Source organism: Lactuca saligna, chromosome 6 (genome assembly GCF_052625555.1).
Source record: "Lactuca saligna cultivar CGN05327 chromosome 6, ASM5262555v1, whole genome shotgun sequence".
In the NCBI taxonomy this organism is placed as follows: domain Eukaryota; kingdom Viridiplantae; phylum Streptophyta; class Magnoliopsida; order Asterales; family Asteraceae; genus Lactuca; species Lactuca saligna.
In genome coordinates this window covers 154,760,419-154,786,707 of record NC_136422.1, presented here as the reverse complement: position 1 = coordinate 154,786,707, position 26,289 = coordinate 154,760,419, and the positions used below count along the sequence as shown (strand labels likewise).

Genomic DNA, 26,289 nt, shown 5'->3' with positions numbered 1-26,289 from the left:
TACACCCATCATACATGCCAGTTCAGCCCTTTCCCTATTAAGAGCTAAATACTCCAAATCTTCATGTCCAAAATCAGATCCAAGGCTCAAATATCCTCAATAGTCATAAAGTTTCTAATTTTATGACATTGCATGTCCATTAAGTGCTTAAAACACAAAATCTCAACATATTAATGGATTAAGACCTTTAATAACATGCACAGAGCAAAACTAACCATCAAGACCACATTTTTATGACTTAAGACCCCTCCTAAGATCTGAAAGTGCGACTTATTGGGTCAAGAACATGTCATGCTCAAGAATCGCCATTTTTGGGATAAAAAGTATCTTAAAGGAAGAAATATCTAAATCTATAAGATGTAGTGATCAAGTTGTAAACTTTATACCTCCTGGAGGTTGCTAACAAGAAGGAAATCCCAGATCCAAGATGCTTCCCAAGCTCCAAGCTCTTCTCACCACCTTCTTCTTCTTCTTCAAGAACACCTCTAAACACTCTAATGGACTCAAAAATCACTCTACTCACTTAGGGTTTTCTTGGGGTCGTTTTTCACAGAGTAAGGCTGATGAAGTAATGAGAAATGAGGCTATAATGGTGTCTATATATGGACCAAACCCTAAAAATTAAGGTTTGCACTTCTTTGACGTACACCCCACATACAAGGTGTATGCCTAGCGTACTAGGATCCACCCTAACACACTTAGCATATACAGCGTACGCTCAGCGTACTTCATGGAGTTCAAAATTACCAAAATGTGACTATGGGCCATTTTGTACTCTTCCATATACTCAGAGACTAAAATGCAATAATTATTCATACATAGTTAAAATTGAAAATACCTCAACATTGGGATGTTACATTGCGAAGGTTGGTGATATATAAATCCATTAATAATCCATTAGCCATTACCGATGAATTTGTGATAAAGAATGGTCTTTTGTGGTTTATCGGAAATCGGTCGGTAAATAACATTTTGTTTAAAATTTTATAATAATAATAATAACTAGTGAAGGTTCCCCCGCTTTGCGGGGGTTGGAAGCCTTCGGTTGATTCCAAACGAATGACATTTTGTGTTCTACATTGGTAAATAAAAGAACACTTTGACCGAAATGCCTTTGGTGTTGCTCTAATTCGCATATTGTTGTTTAGGGTGACTGTGTCGTTGTTTCATTGTTGTAAGTCTGCATAAAATTTGTCAAAACAAATGGTTAGGGCCATAAGGTCACAAGCACCAAAAAAGCAACATTTACCCTCAGGCTCAAATCTAAGCTTCACATTTTTGGATGTCGGTTAATGAACATACAAAAAAAACTCTACATCTGTTGATTTGACTTCAATTGAAATTGTAACAGCAGTACATATGGACATAATTGCAGGATGCACTCTAACAACTTCAAGTTTCCTGCATTAATTATCATTGTAAATATAAGCATCACATAGCAGTTATTTTTTGTCTTCCATAAAAACAAATCTAAAAAAATTAAGTGAAATTACTTTTAGACTTCAAACCATAAAACAAAACATTGCCACATACCTGTTTCCAGATGCTCTGTGATTGAGTTAGCCTTGCCTAGACTTTCACCAATTTTATATACTCGATTCCTTGAAAGGACTGCAAGGACTATGGATTTTAAAATGGGATCATATCCACATAAAATTAAATCAGAAAATCATTAACTACTATTTTAATGGGGAAAACTAACTGGGATCTTATTGATATGCTACCATTACAATCTTTATCAAGTTCAAATATCATACCTATGGTAGAGATTGATAGAAACAACATGAAAAAAATAAGGTTGTATTACTATTCAAGATTAATGCATGTAGCCTCAGAGGAGAGGATTGCTGACCTCCTCCTTGGTTGGAGCATTTTGCTGCCAGCAATTAGTACCTGCTTCAAAAAATATTTTATAAAATGGATAATGATACTGTTGGCACCTGGGACTGGTAGATTACACTTATGTATGTTCACCACTCAAGGTATTACTTACATAATTGATTTTTTATATATTTATTTATTCCAATATAAATAAGGAGGTTATTTTGGTCTTTAAATAACAAACCAAGAATGGGAATGAATGATATGAAAGATAAATTAAATCATAATTTAATAGTTGATATTCAATAATCATTGATAAAAAAAATTCAAACATTCATTCTCAAACAAACCTTTGTATCTCAAGATCATGATTGAATATTTGATATTTGATGATCAATTAATCATTAACCGAGCTTTTAAAGAAGAAAGAAGCACATACAAACTTACCTGAATTCTTATTGGCAAAATTACAAGCATAACTGAGAAATTGATGAAGGGGAGTGACAAATTACCTCGTTCTCATTTGTTTCTTATTAATTGCGAATTCTTAAGCTTGATTTCATTGTAAAGTCCATAGAATCGGAATACTCGTTTTGTCCAAAAAAATCCTCCAATTATATTTTCTTTCCTTCTTAGGTCCTATCGATCCCAAACATAGGTAAAAAGTTCCTCCAATTATACTAAGCTTAATATGACATTTATACAATCTTGCATAACGGGGACTAAAGTGTTATGTATTTCGATTTTTGCAAGGATAGGATTTAAGAGAACTAAAGAGAATAGTGAAAAAAGAACAAAATTTGACAACCAACCAAGGAACAAAATACACAGGTCCGGTGTGAAACCCAGTTACTAATTAGTAACATGAGAGCATTGAAGTCTAGAAATGAATGTAACCGAGAGAAATTAAGCTTTTTACATCTATGAAATAAGTTGTGAGGTTTAATTAGACATGTATTTGTTGTGCAACATGACAACCTTAAACTCTAGTTGTTTGGTCATGAAGATGATCATACAACTGACCTCGTAGAGCTGTCCATGGATTTTGTGATTTCCATATCAAAACACCTATGTAGTTACTCCATATATGCAATGTTTATCCTTCTAATAACGCTTTATATTGAACATAATTCACTAATTGAGTATGTAAAAGCATTTCAGATAAACAATATCACTAAAAATAAAAATAAAGGCATGATAGGTTGGATGAAATGAAATAACAAAGAAATAGAATAGACATTGTAAACTTTAAGTAGGATCAGAAGTACAACCTTCCCACCTTTTCAATCTCACAAAATTCTAATAAAAAACAACAATAAATCCTGGTCTTCTTCATCTAATCTGATCTGATTAAAGCGTGGTTGAGGGAATTGATGTGTGTAAAACCAACTAGTTTTAATCCTACTAACTTAAACACAAAGACAAACACACGAAAGGCAGTGTACCTATCGATTAGCAGTTTAGTTCAGGTAAGTAGGGTATCGAACACAGGGAACGGTAAACAATTAAAATAGATGCTAATATTATCTAAATAAAACAAGTAATAGAAAGGGGGTTTTCTCTAGTTTTGCAAGACTGGAAACTTAAACAATTAACTAAAACTTAAACTAAGAAACTAAGAGCTAAGCAAATAAAAATCAACTAAATTCAATAATAAAGAGGACTTCTGTTTAGGTACGATTCATTTGTTCCCATGGATGATTTTAATGTATCGGATTAATTCTTCATTGGCTACCAATTAAGATGATTAGGTTCATGTTCGCTATTCCTAATTCTTAGAAAACAAATTAACTCAAGCAATGGCCAATTGTCTAAATTAACGGGTTTCCTAGATTATTGATTCGGGTTAAGTAAGACTTGTAGTGGTTAACTAAATTGGCCCTTCAATTAATCTCTTGTCGATGTTCATCCAACAAGCTTACACATTAACTTACCTATCTTCTAGTTAATTCTAGTTTCACGTTCGTTATTCCTAGACATACAACTATGTGGTCACAATAAATCATATGAAATTAATAACTAAGAGATGTTCATACAACTTAATTACTAATTCATTAATAGAAGAATAGTTATTGGCAACACATAAGGTTCTTTAACAAGCTTAACAAAACATAATTACCAATCAAAATTAATCCTACTCAAATAATCAATCCATGTTCACAAAATTGTCTACCCTAACAGAAGTTATGAGTTTTTAGCTCATGATTACAGCAGAAACAAGCACAAAAACAAAATCAATTGGTAAAAACATAGTTCAAACAAGAGATTAGGTAAGAGTAAACTTGATTTTGACTTGATTCTCCTTAAAATTGAATGTACGGTTGATTCCCTTGCTTCCCACACACCAGCAACACCTTTAGTCGACAATTGGCCTCCAAGGGTTCATCTATATGCTAGGGTATCGATCTGAAAGTCCCTTTATATAAATTTTCACAAAACAGGGGCTACTCGGCGAGTCCAGTGACCTACTCGTCGAGTACATCACTTAAAACCCGTGTACGGCAAGTCAGCGCATCCAGAATCGCGAAAGTTCGATACAACTCGCCGAGTAATCGACCCTACTCGCTGAGTACGTTTCGAATCAGCATTTTCTCAAAACACGAAAGTCATCCGAAATTGTGTCTAGTTTTCAGAACATTTTAAATCTCGTCAATCGGAGTTACGGTTCATGAGATATGGCCAAAACACTGACGAGGGGTCAAGCTGTCCAGCAACATCCTTCTTTCTTCAAAATCCAAGATCCAAGCTTCCAATAGCTAGTTCCGCTTCCTTTTCCACCCGCGCATGTCATCATTGCTGAAAAATGAAATTCTAAACTAATTAAGCACCTTTTGTTCATTAAATGAGACAAAAACAACATAAAGTATTAAGATAATGCATGAATTTTATAACTAAATATGCCCATATCAGGAATCCAAAATCAACTGCCTCAAAAACTTAAACTTTGTACCTTGTTCATAATCATTCATGGGCGATCATGAACAGAGCCTTCAAACTAAATTGAACTCTAAAATTTAGGAAAAACAATCTTGAGTATTAACCAATACTTCAGTTACCTGGACATTTATATGATCTGAATTGAAGAACAACTGAAATCTTTGATCAAAGATTTAAAAAGAAAGGAAATCAAAGACCATATAACTGGGAGAAGCAACGTGGATGTAGAAAATATTATATCTTCGATGCAGGACTTCAAATGAAAGCCTTTATTGGGGGTATTCCATGATGTACAAAGACAATGACTATTATATTAAATCGTCGGTTGAGTAGTTCTGATCGGTTCAACAACATACCAAACCTGAAGAGCAACCATCAATTTATGAGTCCAAACCGTAGATAAATGAAATTGAACCAATGGCGTAACAGATGGAGGGAAAATCCATGTGATAATCTAAAAAATAAAATGAAGCTAAAAGTAAATACGGAGGTAGGGCCATAGAAAGAAACGAAAATAGGGTTGAACTTCATTACCTACACCGATTGCAAGTGTGGGTGCTATCTAGTGCCCCAGTGTGTCAAGACATCGATGTTATGTAGGAGGTGGAAGCGATGACTGTGAAGATGAGTAACAGGTGTTGACCTCTTCGCTTGATCGAAAGCCAGAAAGTGGAATTGATAAAAGAATAATTTGAAGGAACATGTCGTCGACGGTGGTGAAGACGGTAAGCACAAGTGTGGAGGAGGTGGTCTAGTGATACCAAGAGATGTCTTTGTGGGGTTTTCTAGATGAGAAGAAAGGGGACAGAAAATGTATTACATCCAGAAAACGTATCACTTCCTTAAAGAAACGGTGATCACACCTTGCGTACACACCGACCAGGCAATCCAATCTGTATTGGTTTAGATTCGGCGCGGTGGAAAGAACACATATCCACCAAAAATAAACAAAGTGGCAAAATATGACCTCTAAAAGAAAAGATAAAGAATTGTTAGCATAAATAAGACACATTTGAACATGTATATATAAATGAATGACTATTTTTGTCAAATCCTTAGCAAATTATTGTAGCTAAGGTAGGAGAATTTTAATATATATATATATATATATATATATATATATATATATATATATATATATATATATATATATATATATATATATATATATATATATATATATATATATATATATATATATATATATATATATATAATAACTAGTAAAAAACGTGGGCTTCGCCCGTGTTTTTTTTTTAAGATTAGGAGCTATGATTAAACAATTTAAAAGTAGTAAATTATAAAGATGCCAAATTTGACAAAACATTCGAAATAGATAATGATCCCTTATGGGCACTTTGGTCTCTTCGTGATTGCTTTCTTCATTTTTTAAGTTCTTAATGCGGGAATGACTTGCTCTTCACCTCGACGTTGGCAAATTTAATTCACATCACTTTCTCATTTCAACATATAAATATAAAACAATATTCATTATAAAAAAATATATAATTATGCATATGTTTGAAAATAACTAAACACTTCGAATTATCACCCAAGATAAGCAAGTACCAGAACTTTGTTATGGATCCTTTGTTGTGTTTACCTTGTCCAAACTTTGTTATCAACGTTTTCTTGGGTGGTAGTTCAGGAAATCGTCATTAATAGATTGATAACATTTCCTGTGTTACCGTATACAAAACCCAAAACATAATTACGCTTTGAACTGCCACTTACCAGAAATTCACATAATTAAGAATACCAATGTACTTTGATGCAGCAATAGAGATTATATAATAACAAGGAGATTCATTCTCAAATAAACATACAAAGAAATGCAGTAAAATTTCAAAAAAGTCATATTGATTTATCCACCACGTCACATTTTTCCAAATATGGAGTAATCACTAAAACACAAGAAGATTTCTAAAAAAATGCCCAAAATTTTCCCAAAAACCACCACTAGAAACATAGATTAAACATATTGACCATTTTTCTCTCATTCATGTGCTACAAGAAATCCAGTTAATACCGACGACAGTTATCCCGTTGACATAGGCATTAGCGGCGATTCTTGAAAAATATCGCTGCTAATACCTAGGTCGCCAATATTACCGTAGTTGGTAATGCTACTAAACCACGATCCGCATCATCCCTCCCAACGAAAAGACCATTAGCGGCAAAAATATTTTTAGCAGCGACTTTTTACAAACGACTCGTCGTCGCAATTAGTATTGGTGATTTGTTATCATCAATATTATTTAAGTGTAATGGGATTATTTTGTTGACCAAAAATGATCTTGATAAATCTTAAACAAGTAAGGAATGTGTAGACTACACACTTGTTTAAGTTTGATCAAGTTTCAAAATACACTATCATTTAGGGGTGAAGCCCCTAAACGAACGGGGGTCCGGGGGCAGCGCCCCTGGGAGTGGAGTTCAAGGGGTGGCAGCCCCTGGTTGGTGTCGAGTTGGTATCAGAAAATTGAATTTTCAGAGAATTGATCATTGTTTGATCCTTATCCAAACTTCCATTTTTATAGTTTTATGACAGTTTTCAGACAAAGATCATAAAGTCGGTTTTAATCTTATTTTTGGTACATACAAAACTATCATCAAAACATTCTAAGTTCTTATCTCTCTGAACCTTATCCGATTAAAGAATATTTGGAGTACCACCCAAATGTTTTAATCTGAAAGTGTTTAACACAATTCTCAGAATTTCAAGTCTTTCTATATTCTAATTTCTAACAATTAGCTTTACCAGCAACTCTTCTAGGCTTTAGTGGTGACTTTTGTCGCCGCTAATTCCCATTTATGCTTTAGTGTCAAGCATAGGATTAGGTAAATCTTCAAAGTTTATTTGTCATCTTCTACGTTTGTTGGACATGACAAATCTTCAAGGTTGTTGAAAACTTCATACTAAATATGCCAATAAAGAAAGCACATGCGATAAAAAGTGAAATGGTGGAGTAAGGATAAGGGTTTTGATTAATTTATAACATCACCTTATAAAGTTGCTTTGGTTAAACAAAGTTGATTAAAAAAAAAACTTTATAATCAACATTAAAATGAAAGCTTCAAGTTATAATTAACATCAAAATCAAAGTTGAATACTTTCAAGTTTCAGTCTCACCCAGAGTGGTCTCAAAAGCTTGCGTTTCCTATGCAGATAACAAACGGAAAGAAATACCCTTTGTTCTAAAGGACACCAAGAAAGATTTAAATGGATATCATGGAGACGCAATAATGAATTGCCTGTGATAAATCAGGATCCGAAATCCAAATTCAAATCAAACCAATATTAGATCCATTTAACAAAATCAGTTGTTCAGCAAACACTCATCTTCTTTGATTTCATATTCTTTATATGACCAAATTAGCCGACATATTGACAAAAATGACAACTCACAAAGTCGGGTACAACCCCATATTAGCTATATACTTACCATAGTTGTCAAAATCGCAATCCTGATCGTAGGATCGTACGATCCTACGATCCTAGGTATGAAAAACGATCCGGATCGTAAAAGGATCGTATTTGGGGAAGGATCGCAGGTAAGATCGTAGGTAGGATCGTAAGATCGAGATCCGATCCGATCCTACCTTCCCTTGATTTTTTATTTATTTTATTTTATTTTTTTTTGCAAATGAATTTTTTTTTACCACTTTATGCCTTTTATCCTTTACCAATCTACCATTTATCATTTTTTATTGTAATTTATGACTAATATTTTGAAGTTTTTATAATTTTTGAATGAAAAACTAAATGTTTGAAATAGTTTTCATGATTAAATATTATAAATTAAAATTATATTCTATTTTGTGGGATCTTAGGATCCCGATCCCGATCTTGCAAACCCAAAATCGATCCTAGGTAGGATCCCGATCTTGACAACTTTGATACTTACATTGTGAATGCAAACATTTGTAAATTAAAAATATATAAAATAAACACCAATTATGGTCATAAAAGTTGTGAATACCCTACAATTCTCGGATAAAACACATGATAAACAACACCATAAATTAGAGACAACATTAAACTTGAAACCTAACCAAACCAAGAAAAATTTAAAATATAAACCTACCCAATGGAAGACTGGATTGTTCAACCTAATTAAACGTGCAACCATTAATTAAAGAGTTAGAAGAATTTGCAAACAAAGACAAAGTTTGGGAAAAGTAAAACCAATAGTCCATTAATTACAGAGTTAGAAGTATTTGAAAGTTTCACATAGAATCAAAAAAATGTCTTGGATTGGAATTTATGGTTAAACAATATGCTAAAATGCGGATAAGAGTACCTAGGCGTTATCTTGTTAAAACTAATTATTTTGTACTTTTTCGCTTCTCTAGCATCTTGCTAGTACAATCTTTATAATATATTTGTAGGTTCCAAAAAAATTGCAAGTTCCACATTAATTAAAACAAGAAAAATAAAAAAAAAATCTTTTTTTTTTTTGGAAATGACGATATTAATTTATAGCATATGCTTTACATATGTGAAAGTATTATGAAAAAGTTTTGCCCCGTTTTCTAATTTTTTATTACGTATTTTCTACGGAGTTTAGTTCATCGATGGACGATTGATAAGATTTTTGTGGTGCAACACTGGAAAGAGAAAATTCGTTCCTCAAAGGTTTACATCAAGCATTTATTATTGAAATATTAATAGCTTTTAACTCTCGAAATAATTTTTTCTGCTTTATAACAAAAATATATATACCGACATATATATATATATATATATATATATATATATATATATATATATATATATATATATATATATATATATATATATATATATATATATATATATAGAGAGAGAGAGAGAGAGAGAGAAAAAGGTAAGTTTAATTGAAAAAATAAAAAAAAGTTGAGAATAGGAGAATTATTTTCAGCCAATCATTTAATTAGCATCTTAGCATAAAATATACGGTGGCAAATTTGTAAATATAATATATTAACCTTCAATCACATATATCATTTCATCAACATCATCTATTATCCAATCATCTCGATTGTTCCTCTGTGTTCTTCATCAACATCATATGTTCTACTACTTGTTCGCTTTCAATGTCATATGTCCTTCATAAAAAAAGACATCGACACTTCATAAAAACATAAAATCTTCATCAAATATCTTCGTTTATTCATCAAAATGTTGTGATTCGTCATTAAAAATATTTATTCGTACTATTAAGTGTAAATTGTGATTCAATCTTGTCTAATTTCGTTGACATCAAGCAAAATCGTTATAAATAATCCACATTTATCGATGTCACATCGTTTAGCGATCAACAATCATCGAAACTTCATCAAATGAACCTTCTCCAGTATGAAACAACATATAGCAATCAAAAGTTCATCAATATAACCATATATTTAAAGATTTTTTTAAAAATTGTTTTTTCAAATTTGAAAAACTTCATTTTTCATATATTTTTTTCACAATTTTTGATATAAACCTATTGATTATTAATCGATTTTGATAGGATTTGATTTGTTTTGTAATTATTGGCTTCAATTGTGAATGTTTTACCATAGTTATATAAGTTAATTTATTTGCACGCCAACTGTTCGATGAAATGCATAAACTAAATATATCACGTAATATTCACAAGTGAATATGTCTTTATACAAGAATCAATGTATTTCTTTTAAAAACACAAAGCAAGTATGTAATTCATATGTGAATAATATATAAAAAAAATATATTCACATGCGAATACATGTAATATTCACAAATGAATACAGTTAATATTAATAAATGAATACAGGTAATACGTCATTTTAAGGTACTAAGCAAGTTTGTAATTCATATGTGAATAACATATAAGAATTATATCCGCATGTGAACATATGTAATATTCACAAATGAATATATATATATAATAATCTAATGTGAATATATATATATATATATATATATATATATATATATATATATATATATATATATATTATTCACAAATGAATAAACTATACATGTTGATTATTTTTATTTATGTGAATAAACTATACATGTTGATTATTTTTATTTTGTGAATACAACCTTTATATATATATTAATAAATAATACACTATAAGAATTGGTTTGTGAATAGTTTTTTTTTTTTTGTATATTGTACCAATATTGTTTTACATGTAAAATCAACATTATACTAAGACAAAAAAACATTGTATTAGTTAATGAATATCATTTGTATTTGAATTTAACACGATAAAAATGAAAAATATATTAAATTGTATAACATTTACACGTCAATATAAAAGCATATTGTCTTCATCAATGATATCTTTTCAATTACGTCAACCAATCGTCAATCACCGGGATATGAACCAACCATTGATTGAAATGTTATTCGTTTATTAAGTTATAACGATACCTGAAAAACATGCAAATACACATAAAAAATGTTAAAAATATACTTTTAGTTCATAATAATAACGATTTATCACATTCTAATTATCACATGATATATTCACACATGAATGTATAATCATATGTTAATATTATATGATATATGCTGATTATATTGTATATTTACATGTGATATTACATGGTATATTCACAAATGAATATTACATAGTATATTCGCATATGAATATTATATGGTAGATTCACATGTGAATATTATATGGTATATTTACTTGTGAATATTACACATTCTAGTCACATCTAAATATTGCATGGTATATTCATTCATAAATATTACACGGTGTATTCACATATGAATAATGTATACTATATAAACTTGTGAATATGATACATTATATTCATATTTAAATATTAAACGATGGATTTACTTGTGAATATTACATAGTATTTTCACTTGTAAGTATTAGATGATATATTCACTTATGAATATTAGATGATATATTCATATGTGAATATTACACAGTTTATTCACATATGAATATTACACACGATATTAAAATATGAATATTACAAGGTATATTCACAAATATATATAATTTTTATATGTCATTCATATATGAATAACATATAAAATTGTATATTTGTTTTGTGTTTTAATAATCATATACTGATTAAGGTGCGAAAACATATGTGAATATAATGTGGTAATTTAGTTCATGCATTTCATCAAACAGTTGGAGTGCATACAAGTAAGTTTTTTTAAAAATGCTAAAAACATGATACTTTGACTATTTAAAACTTAAAAAATAGTGGATTGATAGATAATTATATGAAATTTTTCAAAAAAAAAATGATTTGATGTTTTTCTAACCTTAATTTCGAAGTTTTGTTTGATGATCGATATTGAATGACTGATATGAAATGAAACTGTTGTTGATTATCGATGATATTGATATAATGACACTGGGAGTATAATTAATCGTAAATGTTGAAAATATTCTCGTATTCAAGCATAATTGAAGGTTGGATTGAAAGAACCAAAAAAGAATTTTTTTTTTTTTTGTCTAATGTTGAATGATGTTGATCAACGTGTTTTTGACGAAGATTGATGATTGATTAACACTGGATGATAGTGATCGATGATTTAATTGAAGAAATTTGGATGATCATTGAAGGTTGGAGAAGAAATTTGGATGATGAACGATCGAGTACTAATGAATTTGAATTATTATCAAATTATCCACAGTTACGTATCTGTGATTGAAGGATATCATATCATATTTATAAGTTTGTCACCGTCTATTTATGTTAAAATGTTAATTAAATGATTGACTGAGAATAATCCCCCCATTCTCAACCTTTTTTTTCTCAATTAAACCATCATCTCTCTCTCTCTCTCTCTCTATATATATATATATATATATATATATATATATATATATATATATATATATATATATATATATATATATATATATGGAAAAGTTAAATAGAGAACCATAATTATTGGTTCTTCAAGGAACCAAATCTTTTTTTCAATTTCTAGAGCTTATTCTTTATCGAAAAAAATCTAAAAATATCTAAATTCATATATTAACATTGTGAATGTGAAAAATATTTTTCGGATTCACATTGTGAATTTTCAAAGATTCACATTATGATTTTGACGTAAAAAAAATCGAATTTTATATCATTGGAAAAAGGATAAAAAGTTATGAATTTCTGTATTTTTAGGTTTTTTTTTTTTTTGATAAAAAATAAGTTCTAAAAGTTGAAAATAAAATTGGTTCCTTGGTTCCTTGGTTAATTATGGTTCTCTATTGAACCTCACCATATATATATATATATATATATATATATATATATATATATATATATATATATATATATATATATATATATATATATAGTTATGTTCAAATTAGAACATTTACTAATTTGAGAACAAATATTGACCACTAATTAATCCTTATTTATGATGGGTTTTGGTCATAAGACATCCTATGTGCTCATACAAACCCTAATGCTTGGATCTAGGTTTCTCTATTGTACATGCTTTGAATCCAAGACTATAAACCCTAATTCTAACATTTAAGTAATCATATTAATATGTAATTAGGTTTAAGATCATACCTTGATTGTTATATAGCAATAACAATCCTAATTCCTCCTTGAATTGACTTTGGAATGCTTAGAGTCACAAGTGTCACTCCTCTAATGGCTTACAAACACCAAGAGCAAATGGAGAAGGTATAAAGAGAGAGGAGAGAGGTTAGAATTCATCCTTAGGACTCCTTGGGAACAAGTACACGAATTCTAAGGCCTTAGGGTCTTTATATAGGTGCAGAGATAGGGTTTCAGTCATTATCATTATCTAATTGCTTATCCACAAAGCAACCATAAGATAAGCCTTGAAAACCCTTATCCTTTATCCTTTGGACGATTTCAAGGATCCTTATCTCCTTGAATTCGTTCAACCCATATTTAGGATAACCATTACCATATTTTGTAACTATCACATAATTACAATTCAGCCCCTCTAGTTTAATTAATTACACTTGATCACAAAATTAATTCCTAATTAATTATTGACCAATATTAATTAAGCAAATATGATTTATCCTTTAATATATTATTCTTATAACATATTAACAAATCATAATAACCTCTCTCTCTTTATTTATTTCTCCAATCAAGTTGCTTTGGTGAAGGCAACCCAAAAGGACCATGCACCATCTGGTCAAGTACATACCAAAATAGTTATGGACTTAGACACTAATCCAACAGTCTCCCACTTGGATAAGTCTAATAACTATTCTGCGTATGACTTCAGATCCTGATCTGTAATCGTAGCTTTCCAAAGCCGCTGTCAACTCTGATCCTATCAGATACGCATGTCCTTAGATAAGGGATCATATATTCCTCCATTCTAGATATCGTATGAGATATGATTTCAAATCATTATCTTTGTACTACTTCTCGATTTCCGATTTATGACGACATACTAATTGAACAAATCAAATTAGCCCTAGCCCGACCGAGCATTTACATTTGTCATCATTAAACCATCGAGGGGCCCAAAGATATCGCTTTTATCCTTCTTTGGATAAAAGGAACGGATAAACTTTGATACAATGCTTGCTTGCACTCATTCACCGAATTACACACAACAATATGTTTTATAACACCAAGTTACTAGTGCGTTTACATATTATCAATGTGCAACCGATTCGCAAGATACAACTCACACATCTCAGTTTCAAGAATATAAGATGTTATCGTCTCACTAATCACTCGTGATACAATTCATGGAATGATCCAAGTGAGCGTGGGTTTAATCCAATGCTCAAATCATATTCATAAGCACTCATGAATGTTGCAGCAAACATTTGCTTATGTCTAATACTCTTCTAGACAATCCACACACCAATTCACGACAGTCTTCATTCATATCTACTTCCAACATATGAATGATTGTGGCCCGTTCGAATAATTCGATTATTCTTAACAAACTCAATTATTCTGGAAGTCAAAACATGCAAATGTGAAACACAAGAATAATACTAATCCCATATGGCCTCAAACCTTTGAGTATAAATAAAACGCCTTTTATTTATCACCATATTGATTACTCATTATTTGTCGTTTTGGATAATCAACTTCTTACTTGAATTATTACACTTGTCCCATGCACCTAGCATGCACACAATGTTTACCTATAGTTCTTACTTTTGTGAAATAGACAAATTGCACACATTTCCAATCATTCTCATTTCACAACTCCAAATCCATTTTCATAAGTGAAAGAATATCAAATTCTTGCTACTTATAGAATATGCTAGATTCTAACATCCTATGCAATGATTCTTTCGTAATGCCACTGCACCAAAGTCACAAAGACTATTGTCAATGATATTACAAAGTCCTCTATCAGAGATTGTTACAAGACAATTCCTTAGATATGATGTCTCTCACTCAAAGTACATTCCTTTGAACATCCTTTTGCATAAAAGTTTCTAATCTAGACATAGATTTTCAATATTTACTTCCTAATATGAATACGCTTCCATATTTTCCTCATGACAACTCATTCTTAATAGAATCTTTTCTATTTGTAATGATGTCGATATGGTCCATCCAATATGGAAACATTTCCATATTTTTCCAATACTATACTTCCAACTACTCACAAGCGACCAATCCTCGTCGAACTTTGGATTGTCCTTTGATAGTTGTTTAATTATTTTAGTCAAAACCAATTCTAATCCCTTTTCCCTCTAAATGCGCTAGACCTTTGGAAAATTTTAGAATGGTCAAACATTAAAGCATTTGCAATCGATCCTTTACCCGAAGCGTATGGGACACGACGCATAATGTTTTATTTTCTATGTTCTCAAAATTCGAATTGTGAAGAGGAATGCCGTAATCATAATCGAAATTTTAAGAACACACTATGTACCTTTGACTAAATTTATCAACATTTCTCAACCTAATCCTTTAGATTTGAAATGAAGCATAATATTCTCTCCCTTAATTATAGCAAAACAACTTTACAACCCTTACGACTTTGCAAGGTATAACTATTGTTTTTCTATAATTAATATTGCCAACTTGCAATACTTTCTATAATAATCATACAATCATAACTTTTATGCTCCCACTATCATGATGATTACTATAAAACATAACACTTATGCTCCCACTAGCTTCGACATGTATTCATAAACATCTTAACTTTCAGAAAGACAATACCTATTGAATTTCTTAAGTCCATGTTTTTAATACTTAGTGCTTTGATAATATTTTATCAAGGCTTCTTGAACTTATACACCTTTTCCTTTAGATAGTTCATATGTGTGTCTCAACAATTAAGACTAATTGCCAAACCTCACAATTCAAATTATGGAAAAGGATACCGTAACCATGATCGAATTCGAGAATGCAATTTTGCAATCACTATCTTCTTAAAATCTTTCTTAGTGAAAGCATTTCCTCACAATCATTTTCATGAAGGAGGAAATCTTATGACACTTAGATTTAAATGGTGTATTTGTTCCTATCCATGTGAATTTGTTAAAACCAAAGTTTACGACAAATTCAAACTCATATGGACCGAGCCTTTTTTAATCTTGATTTCTTGCCTTATGGTAGCACAGCTGCCCACCACGTCTTCCAAGTAGTTAAGCATCTCACCCTTTCCCTATCAATGTACCTTTCATTGATCAAGGTGCTTTGCCTTTTATGCGTTCAAAATGAGTACCCATAGGACTCACATGCATAATTAACTCAATTGGAACAACACAGAATCAAAATATCGTCAACACGATAGGTTGTAAAATTCAACTCGTGTGCTAGTGATGATCGATAAGGTTTATTTGATTTGTTCTTAAAACTTTTCAAGACCATTAAGACTCCCACTGACTCCTTGACATATAAGATTCTCTTGTCAATAAACATTTGTTGACAACCAAATATTCAAGAGTTAGTGTAGCTTATCAAAACACTTCATAAATTGGTCCAAGATGGTCTTTGTCTTATTCAAGACATCACAACTTTCCACATTTAATGAATGTTTTAGACCTTCTTAATACTTTTCACTCATTGTCACAATTTTAACTCTAAGACTTGTTTTGGAACGAAGTATGATTGACTTCTTGATTTGACCATTTCTTCAATCTTTGATTTCTCTTCTTGGACATACAATTGTACCAAGACTCACTTAGAGGATCAATTGAGATATGTTTCTTAATCATTAAGACCCATTATAAAGCATAAAAGCTACTCTCCCTTCTTCTTAGAATGGAGAAACTTTTATCTTTCTGCCTACTTGATTCTTCTTATTCGTTCTACTATTGATCTAAACCCTTTAATCAATTCAGAATTACACTTAATCTTGTAAGTGTAATCATATTTACTGAGCCTTTAGTAAATCATGACGAATATCTTTGTTACTCTTATGGTGAACTTGATCAACACACAACTTTGTGTACTCGATCTCCTAGTCCTTCACTTGACACTTTGTCAATGAATTAGTCTAATTTCCAAATACGAAATTTCTCATTCATTGTGCATCCACGTTGCATGATTCCAAGTTTTTGTCCAATTGAAACTTGGGCGATGAGAAACTCTCCCTATTTGGTAAATTCTCGACTTTCCATAACACAATAAGAACCAAATCCATTATTGCTACTAATAGAAACATTCTAACATCAATTTTTCATACACGCCATTTTAAGGATAAATAAATAAAATTTAAAATCAAAATTTATTTTATTGCGAAAAAATTTGTCCTTACAATGCAACTCATTGAAAAACTTATGCTAATACATCTTTCTTAGCAATCTAATTCTAACTCTAAGTAGTTGCTCAAGAATCTAATCTACGAGAAACGCGATCGAAATCCATTCCTTCATGGTTAGATTCTGCTCACTTCTTCCCTTAAGCTTCCTTTCTTTTCTTCGATCCTTCAAAACATCAATTGTAATCTTATCACATTATGTATTCAGAATCTAGAATGAAGCTTAAAAGAGTTAGTCAATGGATTTTACTTAAATTAGAGCCATACGTTTCGACCCTCCCATCTCTTAGATCTCTTAGGTAAATGGGGCAGCTTTGTCTCCAATGCCCTTTCTCTTGGCAATAAAAGCAAATTGACTCTTTTGGAACAGGACATGGAACTACTTCAGACATCGCCTTTCTCTTATGATCAAACTTTTCGATCATAGCATGTCTTTCGTTGCCATTGTCAATATCCATAGAGGTCTCGAAGGCAGATTCACCAATCAACTTTGCTTTTCTATTGCGCCAAATCATTGCTGATTCAGCAGCAATAAGCATATAGGTGAGATCTATAAGGGTCACGTTGTAGTTCATCATATAGTACTCTCTTACGAACTCACTATATGAGTTGGGAAGTGACTGAAGAACCCAATCAACAGCCATTTCCTTACAGATAATGGATCCCAACATTCTTAACTGATCAATGTGTGACTTCATCCCTAGGACGTGTGCACACACGGACTTTCCTTCTTTATGTTTACTTGCCAAAAGGGCTTGAGTGAGCTTGAACTTTTCAAGCCTTCGAACTTGTGGGTTAGGGAGAATAATAGGAGGAGGAGGAGGAAGTGAAGCATGATTTCTTGTTCCTTGATCGAATCCAGGAATATCATCTTCATTTGGAATGCTTGTTCCACGGGATTTGGGAAGACCATAGTTGTCGAACTTTGACATCTACAAAACGGGAGAAAACAAATTCAAGTTAGTTGATTGATTGAGTCCTTAGTAAATCACCCAAATGAGATACTAAGGCTAGGACCCAACACAATATTCTACAACTCGGGAGAGGGATGCCGTAACCCAAATTGCAGAACATTTGAAGGTAAGTGAATGACGATTCACTAATTTCCACCACGAAAAAAATGAAAAAGAAATTTAAGTTTTAAATCTATGAAAACTCCTAGATCCTTTGAGATTCATTGAACTTTCAATGGCATGTTTAAATCTCGATATGCCCCTCTTGTTTGTGACTGGGATGCCGAGGATCACAAAGCGGGTGTGAATAACCATGCAAACTTACATGGTGCCCTCACATGTTACAGTCACCTATTCGATGTGCCGGTAAACCACATACGCTCCACCGAACTATGACAAACATTGAGTCACCCTTTGCTAACTTTGCTTAGAACCATTTAGTGTGTCGGTAAACCACACACGCTCCACTAACGTCTTCGCAAGGGCACAAAGTGTAATTTCATGGAATTGCATCAATTCACTTTTGCCTAAGTAACTAAGATTGAGAATTTGAAAAACATTTAGTTACTTTGTATTTCATTATACTTATAATGGAAGGTTTCATCCTATCCTACCCGTTCGGCTAACGACCCTCCACTAGTCAAGAGTGCGGTGGGTAAGAGTGGATACCCATTCAATCGCCATTTTGTAGGAAATTTCCTTAAACACCCCTTATAGACCAACTTTGTGACTGACTTTTACTCATACATATATATAATGTTAGACTTTTAATGTTATATATATAGTATAGGGTGCATTTCATACTTTTAAAATACTATGTGGTTAACTTTAACAATTACACTTTTAATTCAATTAAATGGTTAACCTAAACTTTTATGGATTTATTAAATCTCTTTTAATTATACTCCTTAATTAATTAATAAAACCATAAGGGTGTATTTGAACTTTTCAAAACTAGGGTTTTAGAATTTAACATTCCTAATCAACTTTTAATCAACTTTTAAATTCCAAAACTTGAGGGCAAGTTTTGAAACATTTCAAAACAATTTAGTTTTAATCTATCTTAAAATTTCGAATATATGACATTTAAATTTAAAATTTTAAATATTAAAACTCTTGATTTAATAATTATCTTAAATTAGACTATTAATTTAATTATTAAATCATAAGGGATTATCTAAATAATGAGGATAATTACCATTTATACATTTAAGTTATCCTAATCCCTTAAATATCTATATAGATTTCGAAAATATGGATGGATAATGCAGGATCTTGAATTACCATATATAACAATTAGAGGATAATTACAAGATATGGGATAATCGAAATCCCAAAAAAATAGGATCTTATCTTGGGGAGGAGGCAAATTTCGAAAAACAAGGGATTATAACAAACCCTAGATTTCGAAATTTAAGGGTTTAAGGAAAGGATTTGAAGACCTTATTCAAACTCTTGCAAATTAGGGTTTGCAAACCCTAATCTCGAAAAACCCTAGCCTCTTAGGGTTTATTGGCAATAAACCCTAATATATCAAGTTCATACAATTGAAACCAAACCAATGGCTCTGATACCACTGATGGGTTTTGGTCATAAGACATCCTATGTGCTCATACAAACCCTAATGCTTGGATCTAGGTTTCTCTATTGTACATGCTTTGAATCCAAGACTATAAACCCTAATTCTAGCATTCAAGTAATCATATTAATATGTAATTAGGTTTAAGATCATACCTTGATTGTTATATAGCAATAACAATCCTAATTCCTCCTTGAATTGACTTTGGAATGCTTAGAGTCACAAGTGTCACTCCTCTAATGGCTTACAAACACCAAGAGCAAATGGAGAAGGTATAAAGAGAGAGGAGAGAGGTTAGAATTCATCCTTAGGACTCCTTGGGAACAAGTACACGAATTCTAAGGCCTTAGGGTCTTTATATAGGTGTAGAGATAGGGTTTCAGTCATTATCCTTATCTAGTTGCTTATCCACAAAGCAACCATAAGATAAGCCTTGAAAACCCTTATCTTTTATCCTTTAGACGATTTCAAGGATCCTTATCTCCTTGAATTCGTTCAACCCATATTTAGGATAACCATTACAATATTTTGTAACTATCACATAATTACAATTCAGCCCCTCTAATTTAATTAATTACACTTGATCACAAAATTAATTCCTAATTAATTATTGACCAATATTAATTAAGCAAATATGATTTCTCCTTTAATATATTATTCTTATAACATATTAACAAATCATAATAACCTCTCTCTCTTTATTTATTTCTCCAATCAAGTTGCTTTGGTGAAGGCAACCCAAAAGGACCATGCACCATCGGGTCAAGTACATACCAAAATAGTTATGGACTTAGACACTAATCCAACAATTTATTGGGTATGTAAACGTGTCTCACGCACTCTTTCTCTCTCACGCATACTCTATTACTCTCTCTCTTTCTTTCTCTCTCTCTCTCTCTCTCTCATACACACACACACATCTTGAAGATACATCTGGACCACCATCAAGATCGTCCATTGACCGCCAAAATTTTCATAACGATGTTGGAACCATGGTAATGACCCCGGAAGCATCGTTGACCTCCTTACAAATTTTTCTTCCAATCTACAATTTCAGTTATTTGTGAAGATAAGGAGCTTCAAGTATACTGACATAAGTAGTTTTAACTAAGCTTAATCTTGATAAGGATATGAAGTCATTGCTTGATCGAAAAGAAAAAGGTCGTGTTGCTGATAAATCTAAAGGAAAGTTTACTGTTCAGAATGTTGTTATAGGTGCATCTCTCCAAAAAATCTATTAGTTTATGTTTTCTTATTTATTAGCTTATGAAATTCCCCTTTTTGTTATGTTGTTTTGATATGAGAACCATTTTTGCGAGAAACTGTTATAAATTTTGCAAATTAATGAGTTTCTTGATCTAGCTTTTTGGATTTTATGAACTTGCTTATGTTTTGCAGTACTTGTTGAGTAGATTTTTTATGAACACCAAGTGTTCTGCCTCAATGAAAAAATCCCCACAAATAAATGAAGAACAAGGTGATGTATTTATTGTTGCAGTTTGTAGGTGTTTGTTGACTATTTTTTTTTCTAAAATAGCATCATTTTGATGTCTCTGTTTAATTTGTCTCTGTTTTTTTGGCTGGCCTTTATTTCCCCAAACATATTCAACAACTTGAATGTTCGCTTGTTGCGATTATAAACAGGATTTTATATTTTCGCATAGTTTCCCCAAATATATTTTGATATCTTTGTTTAATTTTCCTCTGCATAGGAATCAAAATAGGTGACTTAAAGAGCTTAATGAGTTAAGTTGGCAACTTAACCCTAATAAGTATGAAAGTGACATTTTATTTGAAAATCCTTAACTTTGAACCCTCATTAAGCCACACATTAAGGCCCTTATGCTAAATTGAATTTCACATCTCTATAGTTTAATAAGTAACCAACAATCATGTTAAAAGTGATAAACTTAAGGCTTAACCATTAATTCCTTAATAGAACACCAAAAATGATTTAGAAGATATTATGATCAATTTTCCCAAATCTGTCCTCCAAATTCTAAAATCCGTGCAAGTCAATACGAACATCTAAAAATCATGAGACTTAGTTTTCTGGAAATCTTAGTGTGTCTACTTTCTTCGAACTTTGAATCACATTTCGAAATTCCAACTCCTTGAGGGGTAAAATTGGCAATTTTCTCAGGCTGGTCCATGTTGTCACAGATTTCATGCACTATCTTCAAAAAGTCATAGTAAATTGATCAAAATGCCAAATCCTAGAGTTAGATATGGATGTATAGTTTTCAACATATAAAGGGACTGATGTAATTCTTAGTAGATTGATACAGATTACTCCAAGAGTATTGAGTGGTGTAGAAAGTGACAGCTAAAAGTTACCAACTTGTAAATTTAATATAAAATAAGCCAAAAATCATTAGAATGAGATCTTTATATTTCTGAAAATATAAAAGGGGGAAATTTACCAATATAATTTTATCAGAATTTAATAATGGGTTGAAAGGTAAGAAAACATATCCCAAACAGAGGACTACAATCAAATAGAAAATAAGGAAATATGTACATAAGTTTTATAAGATTAACACTATAAACACAAGCTAAATAATGTTATAATTTTTGTGTAGGTTCTCGGAAACTAAAGGATACCTCTTGCTCATTTTAGCTAATTTTCAAGATCAAGGAGGTGAGTACTAACTCTCCTATTATATAGGCATTACTTGTTTTATGTTATATTGTTTACAGATACTCTAATAACATGTTATTATGCGTATCTGATCACATATGATTTATGTGGCTAAGATTTTTTTTCGCATTCTAGATTCAATAATTGTTTTTTCCACTTTAATCATATGTGATTAAATACATTTAATCATATGTGATTATATGTTTCTAATCACATATGATTTTATTTGGAAAAAACAAATATTATCTATTTGAAGCATATATGATTAGATACATACAATCACATGTAATTATATACACAATAACAAATATTGAACCAAGAACATGAAAAAAAATCTTTATCCAAATTAATCATATGTGATTAAATACATATAATCACATGTGATTATATGAATCTAATCACATATGATTTATGTGGACATAATTCATTTTTGATTTGTCGATTCAACAGTTGTTCTCATGTATTTTATCACATGTGATTATATGTATAATCATATGTGATTAAGTACATGAGCATAACTATTCAATCGTGAAGGAAAAAATGCATCTTGTCCACCTAAAATGATATATGATTATATACATATAATCACATATAATTAATTACACAAAAGCAATTATTCAGTCGAAACCGCAAAAATAAATATTGTATACATAAATCATATCTAATTAAATACATATAATCACATGTGATTGTATGTGTCCAGTCTTATATGATTTATGTGGATGAGATTCATTGTCACGTTCTCAATTCAATAATTGTTCTTTGTCCACTGTAATCATATGTGATTAAATATATATAATCATATGTGATTATATGTATCTAATCACAAATGATTTATACAGATACAAAATAATGATGTCTATATAAATCATATGTGATTAGATACATATAATCACATATGATTATATACACAAGAACATCTATTGAATCGACAACACAAAGACAAATATTGTCCATATATATATCATATGTGATTAAATGCATATAATCACATGTGATTATATGTATCTAATCACATAGAATTTATGTGGAAAATATTCATTTTTTATTTCTCGATTCAGTTGTTGTTCTTGTGTGATTAATTACATGAGATTATATGTATCTAATTAGATATGATATATTTGGACAATATTCATTTTCACATTCTTGTTCAACAATTGTTCTTGTACATTTAGTCACATATGATTTATGTTAAGATTAATTTTCCCGCTTTTGATTAAATAGTTTTTCTTTTTCCACATTAATCATATGTGATTAATACATACAATCACATATGATTAAATACATAAGAAAAAATATTGACTCATGAATATTATCAATATAAATCATATGTGATTTGATACATATAATCACATGTGATTAAGTACATAAGTATAACTATTGAATTGAGAAAGAAATAATGAATCTTGTCCACATAAATCATATGTGATTAAATACATATAATCACATGTGTTTAAATATATTAGAATAATTATTGAATCGATGCAAGAATAATTATTTTCCATACGAATCATATGTGATTAAATATATATAATCACATGTGATTAAATACACAAGAAAAACTATTGAATCAACATGTGAAAACAAATATTGTCCATGTAAATCATATGTGATTAAATACATATAATCACAGATGATTTATGTGGACAATATTCATTTTTGCATTCTCGATTCACTAGTTTTTCATGTGTATTTAATCACATGTGATTATATGTATTTAATAACATATAAATCATATATGATTCGATACATATAACCACATGTGACTCGATACATATAATCACATGTGATTAACTAATTATATACAAGAGAAAACCTAATGAATCAAAAACACAATAACAAATCTTTGTAGGTGGGGGTGGGGGTAGTGGCGGCGGGTGATGAAGGTAGGATGGTGGTGGTGTGTCGTGATTGGTGGTGGTGGGTGGGTCGGTGGGTGGTTGCAAGTAGCAGTGATAGTAATAAGTTGTGGTTTTGGTGGGTGGTGGGTGGGTGTGGGTGTGGGTGGTGGAGGTAATTCATTTTTTCTTTGTGATTATATGAATCTAATCACATATGATTAAATACATATAATCACATGAGATTAAATGAATCTAATGACATAGGATTTATGTGGACATAATTCATTTTTCTTTGTCGATTCAATAGTTGTTCTCATGTATTTTATCACATGTGATTATATGTATAATCGTATGTGATTAAGTATATGAGCACAACTATTGAATCGAGAAGGAAAATATGTATCTTCTCCACCTCAAATCATATATGATCATATACATATAATCATATATGATTAATTACATAAAAGCAGTTATTCAGTCGAAACCGCAAAAATAAATATTGTATACATAAATCATATCTTATTAAATACATATAATCACATGCGATTATATGTATCCAATCATATATGATTTATGTGGATGAGATTCATTGTCACATTCTCGATTCAATAATTGTTTGTTGTCTACTGTAATCATATGTGATTAAATACATATAATCATATGTGATTATATGTATCTAATCACATATGATTTATACAGACAAATAATAATGATGTCTATATAAATCATACCTAATTAGATACATATAATCACATATGAAGAACAATTATTCAATCGAGAACACAGAGATAAATATTGTCCACGTATATCATATATGTAACACCCTGTTCTGAAAATATTCATTTAGGGATTTTAGAAGCTAAAGCTAGGGGCGTTCTGGTCATTTATGGGCTTTAATCTTAGTTAAGAAGATTTCGGGTCGGGGTGTGTTGCTAGAAGCGAAGGGCTTCTCGCCACCTTTTCGTGGATATAAAGTTCGTTGGAAAACGGACTTAGGATGAAGGAGTTATAACACTTTGAAGTTGTTTTAATTTATGGCCCCTCAATGGAAAATGTGGCAAAGAAGGGTCATGCATTGAAAGTAGGTGGCACGTGGGTATGCCCATCGTATAAAAGGTGGTGACGTGAGTGCTTTTTCGCGTACACCCAATGTACGCTCAGTTTCCAAGAACCCTAATTTCAGGGCATGCCACTATATAAGGAATGTTATACCCTCAAGTTCCAGCCTCCATTTCACCCTAAAGAGCTGCAACGAAACCCTAACCCTCCTTTGATTGTTTTTGGAGCTTTAGAGACCTTTGGAGAGTATTCTAGTGTTGTAAAGCCATTTTCTCAACAAGTGAAGAACAAGGAAGGTGGTAAGCTGAAGGAGGAGATTTAAATCTGGGATATTTGCTTCATTTCGGACCTTTTTAAGGTATAAAGTTTTGAACTTGATGATTAATCTCTTAGATCTCTCTTAGTACACGTTTATGGACTCTTTTGGTCCCAAGAATGGATCTTTAGGACTCAACCACGTTTCTAACTCCAAGGTTGCCTCCCTTAGAGTCATATGAGTCCCATAAGTAATAAAGTTCCAACCTTTAGGACTTATTTGTGCTTATGCTTGAGATCTAACCCTTGGAATGAAAGTATGTTGTCACATTTTGAGTTTAGACTTATTTGGTGGATTGCAAGTCACCAAGTTAGTGACTTTATGAATTATGACATGGAAGAGGACTTGGATCTGAGTTTGTAGCCTTTGGATCGGAGTATTAAGCACTTAATGGAAAAGTGGCTTAACAAGGTTGTACGTTGGGCGTACAAGGAGGTACGCACGGCGTACAAGCCATTG

The 26,289-nt window shown here is 31.3% G+C and overlaps 1 long non-coding RNA gene across 1 annotated transcript; it reads right to left on the bottom strand.

Annotated features, from left to right (window-relative positions):
• Positions 1-3,960: 3,960 nt before the first annotated feature.
• LOC145001531 (uncharacterized) lies at positions 3,961-7,161 on the bottom strand. Its single transcript, XR_013661633.1, has 3 exons — positions 6,362-7,161; positions 4,878-5,727; positions 3,961-4,617 (listed from the first exon to the last, which is right to left on the bottom strand). It is a non-coding gene; the product is annotated as an uncharacterized LOC145001531 (long non-coding RNA).
• Positions 7,162-26,289: the final 19,128 nt, after the last annotated feature.